This window comes from Ovis aries, chromosome 2 (genome assembly GCF_016772045.2).
Source record: "Ovis aries strain OAR_USU_Benz2616 breed Rambouillet chromosome 2, ARS-UI_Ramb_v3.0, whole genome shotgun sequence".
Lineage (NCBI taxonomy): Eukaryota > Metazoa > Chordata > Mammalia > Artiodactyla > Bovidae > Ovis > Ovis aries.
The window spans coordinates 142136420-142151255 of record NC_056055.1 but is presented as its reverse complement, the minus strand read 5'-3'; the positions used below and the strand labels follow the sequence as shown (position 1 = coordinate 142151255).

The 14836-nt window shown below is 38.1% G+C and overlaps 1 protein-coding gene across 2 annotated transcripts in view; it reads left to right on the top strand.

Annotated features, from left to right (window-relative positions):
- The window catches only part of B3GALT1 (beta-1,3-galactosyltransferase 1), a 621523-nt gene that overhangs the window by 20417 nt on the left and 586270 nt on the right, over window positions 1-14836 (top strand). For both annotated transcript variants that reach the window (XM_042243778.2, XM_060409812.1), the window contains exon 1: window positions 1-14836. This exon is cut by the window's left edge and continues 20417 nt beyond it; it is cut by the window's right edge and continues 53809 nt beyond it. The gene's annotated coding sequence lies outside the window, so the exon portion shown is untranslated.

Below are 14836 nucleotides of genomic sequence, written 5' to 3'. Positions count from 1 at the left end.
TACATACATCATTTTATTGTGTGCATAGCTTCTAAAACTTTTTAACTTATCTGGACTCTGAGTTGCAAGACAGAAACCCAATTCAAAATAGCTCAGGATAATTTATTGGCTTCCATAACTGAACAATCCAAGGGGAAAATTCAGGTATATCGGAATCAAAGATTTCAGCCAATGATATGGGACATTCTCTAACCCAGCATCATTGTGTTCTGCTAACTTCTGCTTGGCTTCATTCTCAAGTGATTTCTGTCTTTTTTTCTCTTTCTCCAACATCACCCTCCCTTCTGTCCCACCTAAACTAGTTACCTCGGAATGAAAGATGACAGAAAGGAAGAACTGATTTTCTTTTCTGAGGATAGTCACATGTGACCAGGAGAAGTGAGTGCCGGCACTTGTCTACACCTTGCTTTTCTGAAACTTCTTATAAGGGCTAATCATGACCCTAGGGAGAGTTGATGGGGAGACAAAAAGTAATTACGTTGACTTTGGTTGACTGACTTCGGATATATTTCAGGGTTTAACAGCTTCCAGGAAATCCAGAATCTACGTTTTTTGGGTTAATTTATGTGAGAAAAGGTTTTTTAATGGTCTAAGGTAACAGAACAAACCTAGTTGATATTTGGGTAAATGCAAAAGTTCCCCAGTGGCCATGAGATAATGATCGGATCATTGTCTGTTAAACATTACTTCCAGTTATGATACTAACGTTCATTTGAACCACCCTTTCCACCAAGAGCAGCAAGAAAAGTTGTTGAATGGAACGTAGAAGAAATGCAACCAAGTGTGTGAGGAATTATAGTGCTGAAATCTGGAGAAGGAAGAACCAATAGAAGTGAGTTCAGCATTTAAGATTATTTTTATCATCAGGAAGGAGTGTCTGAGGGGTGAGTTGAACTCTTGGTGCTCTTGTGGGTCTCGGTAGAGTCCCTAAAACTTTCCTAGGGGGATTCACTGCCTTACCATCCTCCACCTGGGGCTGCTTAGGAGGAAGTTTATGGAAAGCAAACCAGTCTTTGCACAACTTGCAACCCACCTCTGTGTTATATGGGTGGCCTGGAAAACCACAAGCCTTGAAATCAGATTAAATTAGGTCAAACTGGCTGGAATCTCAAGTGCCTGGAAGAAGAAAATGAAAAGCCTGTCTAGAAGAAATATCATCATTCTAAGTTTGAAATGCTTTAACATATAATTTTTCATATATAATAGCCAGTATACATTTAAACCAGACATACATTCACCAGGGAATCAAAATGAACACTTTCAATGCAGGGCAGGTGGTAATAAATGTGCCTCTAGATATAATATCCTGAGAATGAGACAGTATCATTTATATAATATTATGATTGAGATTATATAATGTGAATCTAATCATTGGGAGACAACAGATTAATGAGGTCATTTTATTTAAAAGAGGGAAAACAGAAGAGATGTAGTAATGTTCTAAATAAAAAGAGATCAAAGGGACATGACAGCTAAATCCTACACATTGTCCTATATTGAACTCTGTACCAGAAGGGAAAATATGCTAAAAAGTGATGTTATTGACTCAATTCACAAAATAGGATATTGGATGAAAGTCTAGATAAAAATATTTGTGTTAGTTTGCACTGCTACAACAAAGTGTCAGAGTCTGAGTGGTTTATAGAGAACAGAAATCTCTTTCTCACAGTTCTGATGACTAGAAGTCTGAGATCAGGGTGCCACATTGTCTCATTCTGGTGAGAGGCCCCTTCTGGATTGCTGATGGCTGCCTTCTCCTTGTGCTCTCTCCTGTGGCAGGAATAGCTAGCCAGTTCTCAGGTCTCTTAAGGACACTAATCCCCTTCATGGGGGCTCTATCCTCATGACCTAATTATTTCCCAAAGGCCCCACAAATACCTTCACTTGGGATTACGGTTTCAACGTAGGAATTTTATAAGGACACAGGCAGTTTATAAGGATACAAGCATTCAGTGCATTGCAGTGTTATAACAATGTTAAATTAACCGAAGTTCATAACTATCTTGTAGTTATGTAAGGTAATATCCTTATCTTAGAAACTAAACTCAAAAGGTTTTATTAAATATCAGTAAGCAGTCATATATGCAACTTATCCTCAAATGATTAATAGAAAACTTATATACATATAGACTTGTATACTTATGGATAAAATGATAAAGCAAAGGGGCAAAATATTAAAAATATTTGAATCAATAAAAGGTTATTTGGGTGTGCTATGTATTGCTTTTATTCTTATAAATTCCTTATAATTTTCAAGTTATTTCCAAATGAAAAGTTAAAAAGAAAAATTAGGCCCACCAAGACCTAATATGTAAATTATCAGACATAACCTATAATATCTTAACTAAATAAAAAAATCATATGTATTTATTATCTTTATTGATGTGAAAAACCCAAACTTGAAAATTTTTACAGGGATGACATAGAAGCTTTGAAAAAGAATCCTTTTGAAATTATGGTTTGAAAATAACAATAACTGAAGCTAAGGATTTACTGGAATAAATTTAACAGTAAGTTGGACATCAAGAAGAGAGACTTAACTAGCTAGAAGAAGGGGCAGAAGGAACGATGATCATAGGATGAAGGTATGAGAGAAGACAGTGGGTAGTCTTTATATGCATCTAGTTGGAGTTCTAGAAGGGGAGCAAAGGAGGAGACAGAAGCCATTCTTGATGAGACAATGCCTGAGCCTTTTCCAGAAGTGACCATGAATTTTAATCCAAGGAGTCCAAAGGAAGTTTTAAAAAAAGAAACCATACTTAGACACTTCATAATGGAATTGCAAAAATAATAATACAGAAGAAAAACATATCTTGCCATAGTTAGAACAGCATCCAGAATCCTAGTGGAAGGCAGGACTGAAAGATGCTGTATTTAATATATTGACTAAAAATAACTACTTACCTCTAAAATTGTACTTAATGGAAATATTCTTAAAGTGAATAAAATGTGAAATAAAACTAGATTTTCAGATAAAGTAAGCCAGACAAAAACTGAATTTATCACCAGCAAACCTGCACGCAAAGAGTTCCTTTGTGTATAAGGAAAGTGACCTCACAGGTGCAGGAAACTAAAAGATCAAAGAGAATGATAAATCTGTAGATAAATCTAAATGAGATTTGATTTTATAAAATAATTATGAAATTGCATAAATTGAATTGGGAGAATTAAAATACCTGATAACCACAACAGTATCATATCAGTCAAAGGAAAGTTAAATGAAGATAAATTGGTTATTTTGGTCCTTTAATTGTCTGAAGAGGGATATAAGACTTAAATAAATTGACGATGTGCTGTAAATTCTAGAGTGAATCTAGGAGAATAGAAAAATGTATTATAATAGAAAAGTGAAATTCTAATTAAAGGAGTATTCAGTAGAAAAGATACCAAAAAAGGAAAGAAACTGTAATGACACAACCAAGAAAAATAGGGAAACATAGATGGTGAAGTCATAATGGATATTTTGTAATGATATAAAATGTAAATTGATTAAATGATCTCAATCTCAAAGGTTATTAGACTGTATTGAAACTATTTCGTTTTCAAAGGAGTACTTGAAACTTAAGATGTGGAATTTGAATTACGCAGGATTGGAAAAGCTATCACTAGTCATTGATTTTGTATGGTGGTGGTGGCTTTATAAATAATCGCCAGGGAAATACATTTCAAAACTACAATGAGATACCACCTCAAGCTTACTAGAATGGCTGTAATAAAAAAGACAAGAGGTAACAAGTGTTGGTGAGGATGTGGAGAAAAGGGAACCCTTGTGCACTGCTGGTGGGAACATGAATTGGTATCGTCACTATGGAAAATGGTATGGAGGCTTGTCAAAAAAATTAAAAATTGACCTACCATATGATCCAGCAGTTCTGTATATATACACAAAGGAAACGAAACAGGGTACTGAAGAGCTGTCTATACCCAGTATTCATCATATCATTATCGACAGTAGCCAAGATAATGGAACAACCGAAGTGTCCATTAGTGGATGAATGGTTGAAGGAAACGTGGGAGGTATATGGATGGATGTGAATACTAATGGATATTATTCATCCATAAAAAAAGGAAATTCTGCCATTGCAACAACATGGATGGATCTTGAAGACATTATGCTAAATGAAATAAATCAGAGAGAAATATATACTATATCGTCTTGTTTACATGTGGAATCTAAAAAAACTGAACTCATACAAACAAAGTAGGATGCTGGTTGCTAGGGGCTGGGGGGTCAGGAAAATGGGGAGATGGTGGTCACAGCATACACACTTCCATTTATAAGATGATTAAGTTCTAGGATGTAATGTCCAGCCTGATAATAGTAGTTAACAATACTGTATTATATATTTGAAAGTCGCTCAGAAAATAGACTTAAATGTTCTCACCACACACCAAAAAGGCAGTTATGTAAGGTGATGGAGATATTAGCTAACCCTATTGTTGTAATCATTCTGCAGTACATACATGTATCAGATCATCACGTTATACACCATAGATTTACACAGTAAAACTTCAATAAAATTAGAAAAATATTATAAAACATAAGATTTCATTCACATGATATATATATATGTATACACATGCACACACACACACACACACACACATATGCCACAGGACTGGAAAAGGTCAGTTTTCATTCCAATTCCAAAGAGGGGCAATGCCAAACAATGTTCAGACTGCCATACAATTGCACTCATTTCACATGTAGCAAGGTAATGCTCAAAATCCTTCAAGGTGGGCTTTAACAGTATATGAACTGAGAGCTTAAATGTACAAGCTGGATTTAGAAGAGGCAGAGATACCAGAGATCATATTGGTAACATGCATTGGATCATAGGAAAAAGCAAGGGAATTCCAGTAAATGCCTGCTTCATTGACTACACTAAAGCCTTTGACTGTGTGGATCACAACAAACTGGAAAATTCTTCAAGTGATGGGAATGCCGGACCACTTTACTTGACTCCTGAGAAACCTGTATGCAGGTGAAGAAGCAACGTTTAGAACCGGAAATGGAACATGAACGGATTCAAAACTGGGAAGAGAGTACAGCAAGGCTGTATATTGTCACCCTGCTTATTTTAACTTCTATGCAGAGTACATCATGCGAAGTGCCAGGCTGGATGAAACACAAGCTGGAATCAAGATTGCCTTGGATATGCGGATGACACCACCCTAATGGCAGAAAGCAAAGATTGAACTAAAAACCTCTTGATAAAAGTGAAAGAAGACGCTTGCTTAAAACTGAACATTCAAAAAACAAAGATGCTGGCATCTGCTCCCAGTGCTTCATGGCAAATAGGTGGGGAAACAAGAGAAACAGGAGGAAAAAAAAGAGAGACTCTATTTTTTGGGGCTCCAAAATCACTGTGGATGGTGACTGCAGCCATGAAATTAAAAGACACTTGCTGCTTGGAAGAAAAGCTGTGACAAACCTAGGCAGCATGTTAAAAAGCAGGGACATTACTTTGCTGACAAAGGTCTGTATAAGTCAAAGCTATGGTTTTTTCAGTCATCATATATGGATGTGAGAATTGGACCATAAAGAAAGCTGAGCACCAAAGAATTGATGCTTTCAAACTGTGGTGTTGAAGAAGGCTCTTGAGAGTCCCTTGGACAGCAAGATCAAACCAGTCAATCCTAAAGGAAATCAACACTGAATACTCATTGGAAGGGTTGGCTGATGCCGAAGCTGAAGCTCCAAGCTTTGACCATTTGATGAGAAGAGTTGATTCATTGGAAAAGACCCTGATTCTGGGAAAGATTGAAGGTGGGAGAAGAAGAGGGCGACAGAGGATGAGATGGTTGGATGGCGTCACTGACTCAATGGAGATGAGCCTGAGCAAATTCCAGGAGATGGTGAAGGACAGGGAAGCATGGCATGCTGCGGTCACAGTCATACACAGCCGAGCGACTGAATAACATCATCTGTGTGTACATATATGTGCACACACATGCATACACACACTGACATATATGTGCGTGTGTGTGTGTGTTTACATTAACTGGGCTTTATTGGTGGCTCAGATGGTAAAGAATTCACCTGCACTGCAGGAGACTCGGGTTAGATCCCTGTGTCTGGAAGGTTCTCTGGAGAAGGGAATGGCTACCCACTCCAGTATTCTTGGCCTGGAAAATCCCATGGACAGAGGAGCCTGGTGGGCCACAGTTCGTGGTGTCGCATAGAGGCAGACATGGCTGAGTGACTAACACTTTCCTATATAAACTAGTTAGTTTAAAAATACTATAAAGAGCAGACATAAATATGTGCCATTAAATTATTACTATATTTCTGTTCTAGTTTTATTCTCTTTTCCTGAGATGACTTTTTCTTTCTCCGTCAGCCCCTCAATGTATAGTCAACTAAGTCAAGATGTGTCCCAATATAGTGACCTAACAGAGTAATTATCTTGCTAAATGCTACAGTATTTTGGCTTTATTAAGTCCCGATTTTCCTCTTCATACCTGGAAAAGCCAGTGTACTATCACTTTTACCTTCTTTCTGCGAGGATCTTACTAAACTCTCCTCTCAGGATGCATGCACGTGTGCTAAGTCGCTTCAGTTGTGTCTGACTCTCTGAGACTGTGGACTGTAGCCTGCCAGGCTCCTCTGTCCATGGGATTCTCCAGGCAAGAACACTGGGGCGGGTTGCCATGCCCTCCTCCCAGGGATCGTCCTGATGCGGTTATGTCACTTGCTTTTTTCTTCCCCGTGTCTGTTATGTCTCTTGCTTTGGCACGTGGGTTCTTTATCACCAGCGCCACCTGGGAAACCCCGCCTATCAGGATAACTTGCTGTGTATTTTTGCCTGTCTTTTCTCTGCTTTTGATAGAGAAAAGCATAGGGAATATTTTGAAGTTCATATCCTAGTTCCTAAATCATCTTTTAGTAAGTGATTCACTGTGATTTAAATTACCTTACCTAAAAAATTGACAGACTATTCTTAACTATGATCAATGTGTTAAATGACCGAATATAACAACTTTAATTTAATTAAAGATTTTAAAATTTAAAAAATAAAAAACTAAAAAAAAAAAAATAAATAAAGAGAGGATGGAATCAAAAAAAAAAAAAAAAACATAACTAGATAACTGTATATAGAAAACTTAAGGGCATTTTTAGGATCTAAATCCAGGCCAGATCTCCCAATCCAGGGCAGTTTAAGCAAGCACTCTGGTCCTTTGGTGACCCTGTTGTAAGACATAAAGTTCTTCTCTTATGCAAAGCATTCAGTTTGTTTTTCGACATGGTTAGGTAAGGAGGGGCTTCCCTAGTAGCTCAATTGGTAAAGAATCTGCCTGCAATGAAGGAGACCTGGGTTGGGAAGATCCTCTGGAGAAGGAAATGGCAACCCACTCCAGTACTCTTGCCTGGAGAATTCCATGGACGGAGGAGCCGGGCAGGCTGCAGTCCATGGGATTGCAAAGAGTCGGACATGACTGTGCAAGTAACTTTCACTTTCAAGGCAAGGAGAGAAAATGGTTCTCTGTTTAGTCCAGTATTCAGATGCTGTCATAGGGGATTTCTTGATTTGGGATTCTGAAAGGTGGTCTTCAGTCCTATTTCTGCCAGTCAGTTATTGAAAAGATAATTGATTTATTGATAAATATCAGATGATAATTGTGCATCTGATGGATGCACAGCAATTTAATATACCTAATAAAAATATCCTTTCTTTTCAGGCTTTGAAAGTCCATGTCACTTGTAGTCACTTAGTTTTCATTACCATTGTTTTCCTTTGAAAGGAAAGGGCCTTTATATTTTTCAGTTGCATTTCTGAAGTCCTGAAGCATATTAAGGGTACCTCTTCTCACGTTGCACTCACTAGGAGTAACATGGCTTTGCCATTAGGTTATATCCTGATGAAGATCATATGTTATTAGCATCACTGCTCAGAGATGAGAGGGTCTTGATCCTTCACACAAAAAATTGTTGTCAATAATATTAGCTTTATGTGCTTTTGACTGAGCTTAGTGAACTTTTTAAAATATTTTCTACTCATGTATGTATACATGCTGCTTGGCATTGGTTTCCAGACTTAAAATGAAGAGGGATCAAATTTTTTCAAAAGGATGTCGAGGAAAACTGGCCTAGATACTGAGATATCTAAGAGTCCCTCAGGAGAGGAGAGTAAATTGCTCAGATATTGTCTTTGTCCTGTAATAATATAAGCTGGCTACTTATCAGAACCAGAGCTGCTGTCACTTGACTAGCATATACAATTTTACTTCAATTGTAGGAGCACTATAAGCTAATTGACATTTTGCCAACACTAACAAGTGTTCCTCTGATTGTGTATGTTCACCAGCTCTTCTAATAAAGATATAATTTGTGCCAAGAGTTGATGTGTCATTTGTGGTTTTACCAAATTAGTTGTTTGTATGGAATCAAACTGTACGTTTCTTTTGTTTTAAATGCAAAATATTCAACACTACTAGTAGTGATTTGCATATCACTTTAAATTGTCATTTTCATTATGAATCTGTGTCTTATCTTGGCTGGTATGCAAATAGGACACATTTTTATATGACCACTTTTTTTTTTTTTCTGAGTGTGATAAGGCTGTTAACATGGGTTGCTGAAATGTTTGGTACATTTGTATTGACTAAAATAATATTTCTATTTTGTATTTAAAGCCCTTCAAGATTCTGGACCTCCCATTTCTCACAAAAAAGATCATAAGTGATATTTTGCATAAATTATATGGATTCATAAGCTTATATCCTAGGAAAATTCTCAAATTTACATAAATGAATTGTTACATATTGACTATCCATTTCTAATTAGAGAGCTGTTTCCTGATTCAGTTCAGTGTGTCCATTAGACTACCAGATAGCTCCAGAACAGGAATGCTTAATAAATTATATCGCTTAAGCATTATTAAAATAAATCATGCATATTTAGTAAAAGCTCTGTAAAAGTGGTGATAATGATATGCATCCATTGATTCTTGAAACGTAATTGAAATATTAGTTGAAACTTTTAAAAACGAAGAGCACGTTCTACATAATGAAACGCAAGGCAGAGAATAATAAACCTTGTCTTTTGCTCCATGCCAATCCATACTTAAAATCCCAGTTTAATATCATCATGACTAAGTATAAATCCACCTACTATGAAGAGGCTCCTAGAATAGTTGCCAATCTAGAAACAAAATGAAAAGAGAATTTTTTCATAAAGACTTCTTATGTTCTGAACTTTTTTCAGTCTTGGATGGGATTTTTTCAGAGTGCATTACCCACTGGACCCTGGCATGATATTTGTTTTCTTTTGACAAAGGAGCAATAGCTGCTACTACCACCTCTGTCATCCCCTACCTTCTGCTTCTTTCTGCTTCCTATTTTCAGGACTGTCAGGAAGATAGATCTTCACTGCTCATCGTTTTCTGGAAAATAGAGGGAAGTAGCACCTTACCCATCTCAGAAAAGTTATGTGAGGATAAAATGAGGTATTTGTGCCTCGAAAGCTTAGACGGACATAATACTTTATAATTACTATAAAATTCAAAATGTCTTTTCTCCCCTGTCTTGCCCTTCATTGCCAAGCACAATCCCATTTTAGCTTAGTTGAGCAGAATTAACTCTTCTCTGCCGACCTGACTTCACAGCAGGTTTATGCTGAGAGATCTTTTGAAAGTGAAGTGAGTTTTGTTGCCATAGAGGTAGAGAAGGTGTTCTACTTGGCTTGATTTGACAGGAAATGTTTTGAAGCATTTCTGTCCATTTTATCAAATTTATAAGTATATTTTATATATTTTACTTACTAATAAAGTGCAAGTGTTTACATACCTGGTCCTTTACATATTTAATAATTCCTTATAATGTGAGAAGAAATATTAAGTGATCCAGATTCTTTTTTTTCACATTTATTCAGGCCTTGGAAATAGAAATTTAAAAAGTCCTGCTGAATTTCAAGCATAGTTGTACTTCTGTTGCAATTGTGAGAGCTACCAGACATGAATGGGAGAGTGGGGAAGCTTGAGTATTTGGTGCAGAGGATACCATACCAGCCTCTTAAGAACTTTTTCTTAAAATTTCTTGGGAGAAAATGGTAAGGAATGGTTTATGCACAGTGAAGATATGAAAAATGCATGTATAACAAGAGCAACAAAAACTAAATGGGGATGGGCATCTGATGCACAAAAACTTTTACCTTGGGATTCTTGCATAGCACAGTGCTTCCTGCCCTGTAGTAAGCTGTTGAAAAATAATTATTGTGTAACTCTCAGTTTTGCTAGTATCTTTTACAGTATGACAGAATATTTCAAGCATCACTCCTGTTGTGTAAAGAAAATTGGCATCCACCCTTTATTTCTGCTCATAACCTGCTCATTACTGAAAGTTGGATCCTGCTGTTTACTGCTGGGAAGCCAGTTCTCAAGAGGCAAGGTTGGTCTTTAGCACTGAGCCACCTGGGAAGCGCCAGGTAGAAAGGAAAGTTTGCTTTATTTCAGAGGCTGGCAACTAAGGGAGACGGTGGGCTCATTTTCAAAGGGCAACTCCCACTGATGATCAGTGGGCAAGAGCTTTTAAAGGGGAGTTTCATGGGTATATATATATGTGGAGGGAGGGGTTAAATGCAGAAACAACACCTTCAGCTCTGACAGTCTTCTTGAAACTGGTCATCAGTTTCAAGTGTGATCAGCCGTCATCTTGATTGTTTTGAGTACAGTTAATCTTCAGTTCAGGGCTGATCTCTCCCCATTTCTTTGAGGCCATTTCTAGGAGTTATGGCAGCTTGTGTCATGGCTTCCCAGGTGGTGCTAGTGCTAAAGAACCTGCCTGCCAATTCAGGAGACCTAAGAGAGACAGATTCGATCCCTGGGTCACGAAGATCCCCTGGAGGAGGGCATGGCAACCCACTCCAGTGTTCTTGCCTGGAGGACCCTCTGTACAGAGGAGCATGGTGGGCTACAGTGCATGGGGTCACACAGAGTCGGACACAACTGAAGTGACTTAATATGGATACATGTCATGGCTATGGTCTGGTCATCATGTAGTTAAGTTCTTACGGCTGGTGGGGGTGTTAGTGTCTATAAGACAGCTTGCCAGATATGGCTCAGTTTTATCTGTAGCCCTTGAGAAGGAGCTAAATGTCCTTGACTTTGTTTATTACTGACTTTGAAGGACAACCTGTTTATTTTGTCCAGTTTGACTACTTCCTTTGTTTCTGCGTTTTCTTACTTCTCTTCTCTGATTAAACTTATTCTTTCGCTAAAGTTTTTCTGCAGACGAAAGTACGCAGAAGACATGGAGTTGGGGAGACCATTGGGTCTTGCTTGTTTCAAGCTCATCATTAGCATACTGCAAGCTCACCATTAGTATATTGACAACATTTGCCTCCAATCTTGGTCATCTCCAGTTGAGGGCTTTCAGACCTCAGACAAGGCAGGTTGGACAAGAGCACAGGTTACTGCCCCCAGGAACATTCTTAACTAATAGCATCTTGAAGTTGGAGGTAAATATACACTCTTTGCTCCCCATGTGGGCTAAGTCTGACATATATTCTGTCTTGTCTCCTGGCATTCCCTGCAGGACCATTGGATAAAGCAGTAACCTACTCAACCACACACCCTTTTTTATAAAATTTATTGCTGTGTAGTTGATTTACAATGCTATGTTAGTTTCAGGTATACAGCAAAATGAATCAGTTATACATATACCCACTCTTTTATATTCTATTCTCATATAGGTTATTACAGAGTACTGAGTAGAGTTCCCCATGCTACATAGTAGGTCCTTATTACTTATCCATTTTCTGTGTAATGGTGTGTATATGTCTATCCTCATCTCCCAATTTATCCCTCCCCCCGTTTCCCCTGGTAACCATAGGTTTGTTTTCTACGTATGAACCGTGCACCCTGTATTGGCTTCTTTATCTGGTGCCTGTCTTCCCTCATTGATACTTCCTGAGATGAGCTCCCAAATAAACTACTTGCATTCAAATCTTCCTGATAAGATCTGATTCTGGGGACATCCAAACTAACATAAGCACCTTCCAAAAAATTCTGAGGACACTAGCAAGGTAAGTATAGCACAGATACTGAAGACATACAGTAGTTAAATTTTTTGTTTGTTTCTTTTACCAATTTTCAAGTTGTGTCAATCCTCTGAGACTTAATGTAACTATTTCATTTTCCCAGGCTCCTAGGATTAAATGGGTTGGATATTTTAGGATGAGAGGAATAAAGAAACAAGGAGAACAGCTGTAATTATTTCACTGTGAACACTGGAGGCATTAGAAGGCTACATAAATAATGTGTTTGTGTCATAGGATAGACTGAAATATGCAGGTGTTTCCAGTATTGATCAAAACATAAATGAACATTGCAGATGATGTTAGAGAATCCAGATAATCAGCTCAGCTACCTGGGATGGCAGTGGAATGAGAAATGAGTGTACAAACAAGCTTTTTTAAAAAAAAAAAATTGGAGTATAATCGTTTTACAATGTTGTGTTGGTTTCTGTTGTACAACAAAGTGAACCAGCTGTGTGTGTGTGTGTGTGTGTGTGTGTGTGTGTGTATAAATAACCGTTCCCTCTTGAGCCTGCCTCCTACCCTCATTCCATTCCTCTAGGTCGTCACAGCAGCGAGCTGAGCTCCCTGTGGTATACAGCAGCTTCCCCCTGGCTAGCTGTTTGACACATGGCAGTGTATAGATGTCAGTGATACTCTCTTGATACATCCCAGCTTGTGCTGATAGGACTCAGTCCAGCTCCAGAGCCTTCCAGGTGTGGATAAGGAAGAGCCAAGGTGCTTCAGCTCTGCCAACACAGTACAGTCACCTTCTTCCTGGGAGTGACTTGAGGGCACGTTTAGAAGCATGTGAACCATGACCCTCATGAATGCCCAGACCAAGATGGTCCAATAGACTTCTTAGAGCTTTAAGTAAGAAGCCTACCCTGTTCTTTGAATTTTCAAATGTTTGTATGTGAGAACACAAAACAGAAACTTTTACATTCTCCTTCAGTGATGACATCACATATTTGGTTGGATATATATTTCATATTTGCAGTCTAGCATATTTGTAATTTCTGTAAAAAAAAAGTCTAATAATTAAGGATAACTTCCATTACAGCAATTATATTAAAAGGAATCAGTGTATCATATGATTTTTATGCAAAAATCTTTGCTGCTTCTTATATATAAACAGAATGACAGAATTTGTTTTCTAAACAAATGGCAGAATTTAAATCCTGAGATTATTTTATCTAAAAATGGCAAATTTCAGAATTTCTAAAAGGTTAGTTTTCACATTGCAAATAGACCAGATCCAAACATGAAGATCTAAAATTCATTATTAAAAGCTCTAATCAAACTTGATAAGAGTTTTGTGAGTACATATATTCAAAAGCAGTTGGTTATACCCAATACCAAAATTATTACTCTATTTGACCTTTTCGTAACTTTAATATTCTGATGCTTACATTTTAAAAGAAATTCTGTGAAATCCAAATAGTATTTCTTGTTGTTGTTTAGTCACCCAGTCATGTCTACTCTTTGCAACCCCATGGACTGCAGCACACCAGGCCTCCCTGACCCCACCATCTCCCGAAGTTTGCCCAAGTTCATGTCCGTTGCATTGGTGATGCCAGCCAGCCATCTCATCCTCTGACGCCCTCTTCTCCTTCTGCCCTCAGTCTTTCCCAGCATCAGGGACTTTACCAAGGAGTCGACTGTTCACATCAGATGACCAAAATACTGGAGCTTCAGCTTTAGCATCAGTCCTTCCAGCAAGTATTCAGGGTTGATTTCCCTTAAGATTGACTGTTTTGATCTCCTTGCTGTCCAGGGGACTCTCAGCAGTCTTCTCCAGCACCACAGTGTGAAGGCATAAATTATTTGGCGTTCTGCCTTCTTTACGGTCTAGTTCTCACAACCATACATGACCACTGAGAAGACCATAGCCTTGACTATACGGACCTTTGTCGGCAAAGTAATGTTTCTGCTTTTCACCAACACACTCTCTAGGTTTGTCATAGCTTTCCTACAAAGAAGCAGTTGTCTTCTGATTTCATGGCTTGCAGTCACCATCTTCAGTGATCTTAGAGCCCAAGAAGAGGAAATCTGTCACCACTTCCACCTTTGCCCAATCTATTTGCCATGCAGGGATGGGGCTGGATGCTGTGATCTTTATTTTTTTTTAATACTTAGTTTGAAGCTGGCTCTTTCACTCTCCTTCACCCTCATCAAGAGATTCTTTAGTTCCTCTTCACTTTCTGCCATTAGAGTGGTATCATCCGCATATCTAAGGTTGTTGATGTTCCTTCTGCCTATCTTGATTCCACCTTGTAACTCATCCAGCCTGGCATTTCTCATGATGTGCTCAGCTTATTGATTAAATAAACATGGTGACAGCAGACAGCCCTGTCATATTCCTTTCTCAATCTTCAGCCAATCAGCTGTTCCATATAGGGTTCTAACTGTTGCTTCTTGACCTGCATACAGGTTTTGTAGGAGACAGGTAAGGTGGTCTGATATTCCCATCTCTTTAAGAGCTTTCCATAGCTTGTTATGATCCACACAAAGGTTTTAGGGTAGTTGATGAAACAGAAGTAATTTCTTTTTTTTTTCTGAAATTCCCTTGATTTCTCTGTGACCTAGCAAATTGGGGAGTTTGATCGCTGGTTTTCTGCCATTTCTAAATCCAACTTGGACATTACTAGTTCTCTTCCACTCTTACCCAGTAACATATTGGACACCTTCAGACCTGGGGGACTTATCTTTTGGTGTCATATCTTTTTGTTCTTTTATAGAGTTCATGAGGTTCTCATGGCAAGTACGCTTTGGTGGTTTGCCATTCACTCCTCCAATGAATCACATTTTGTCAGAACT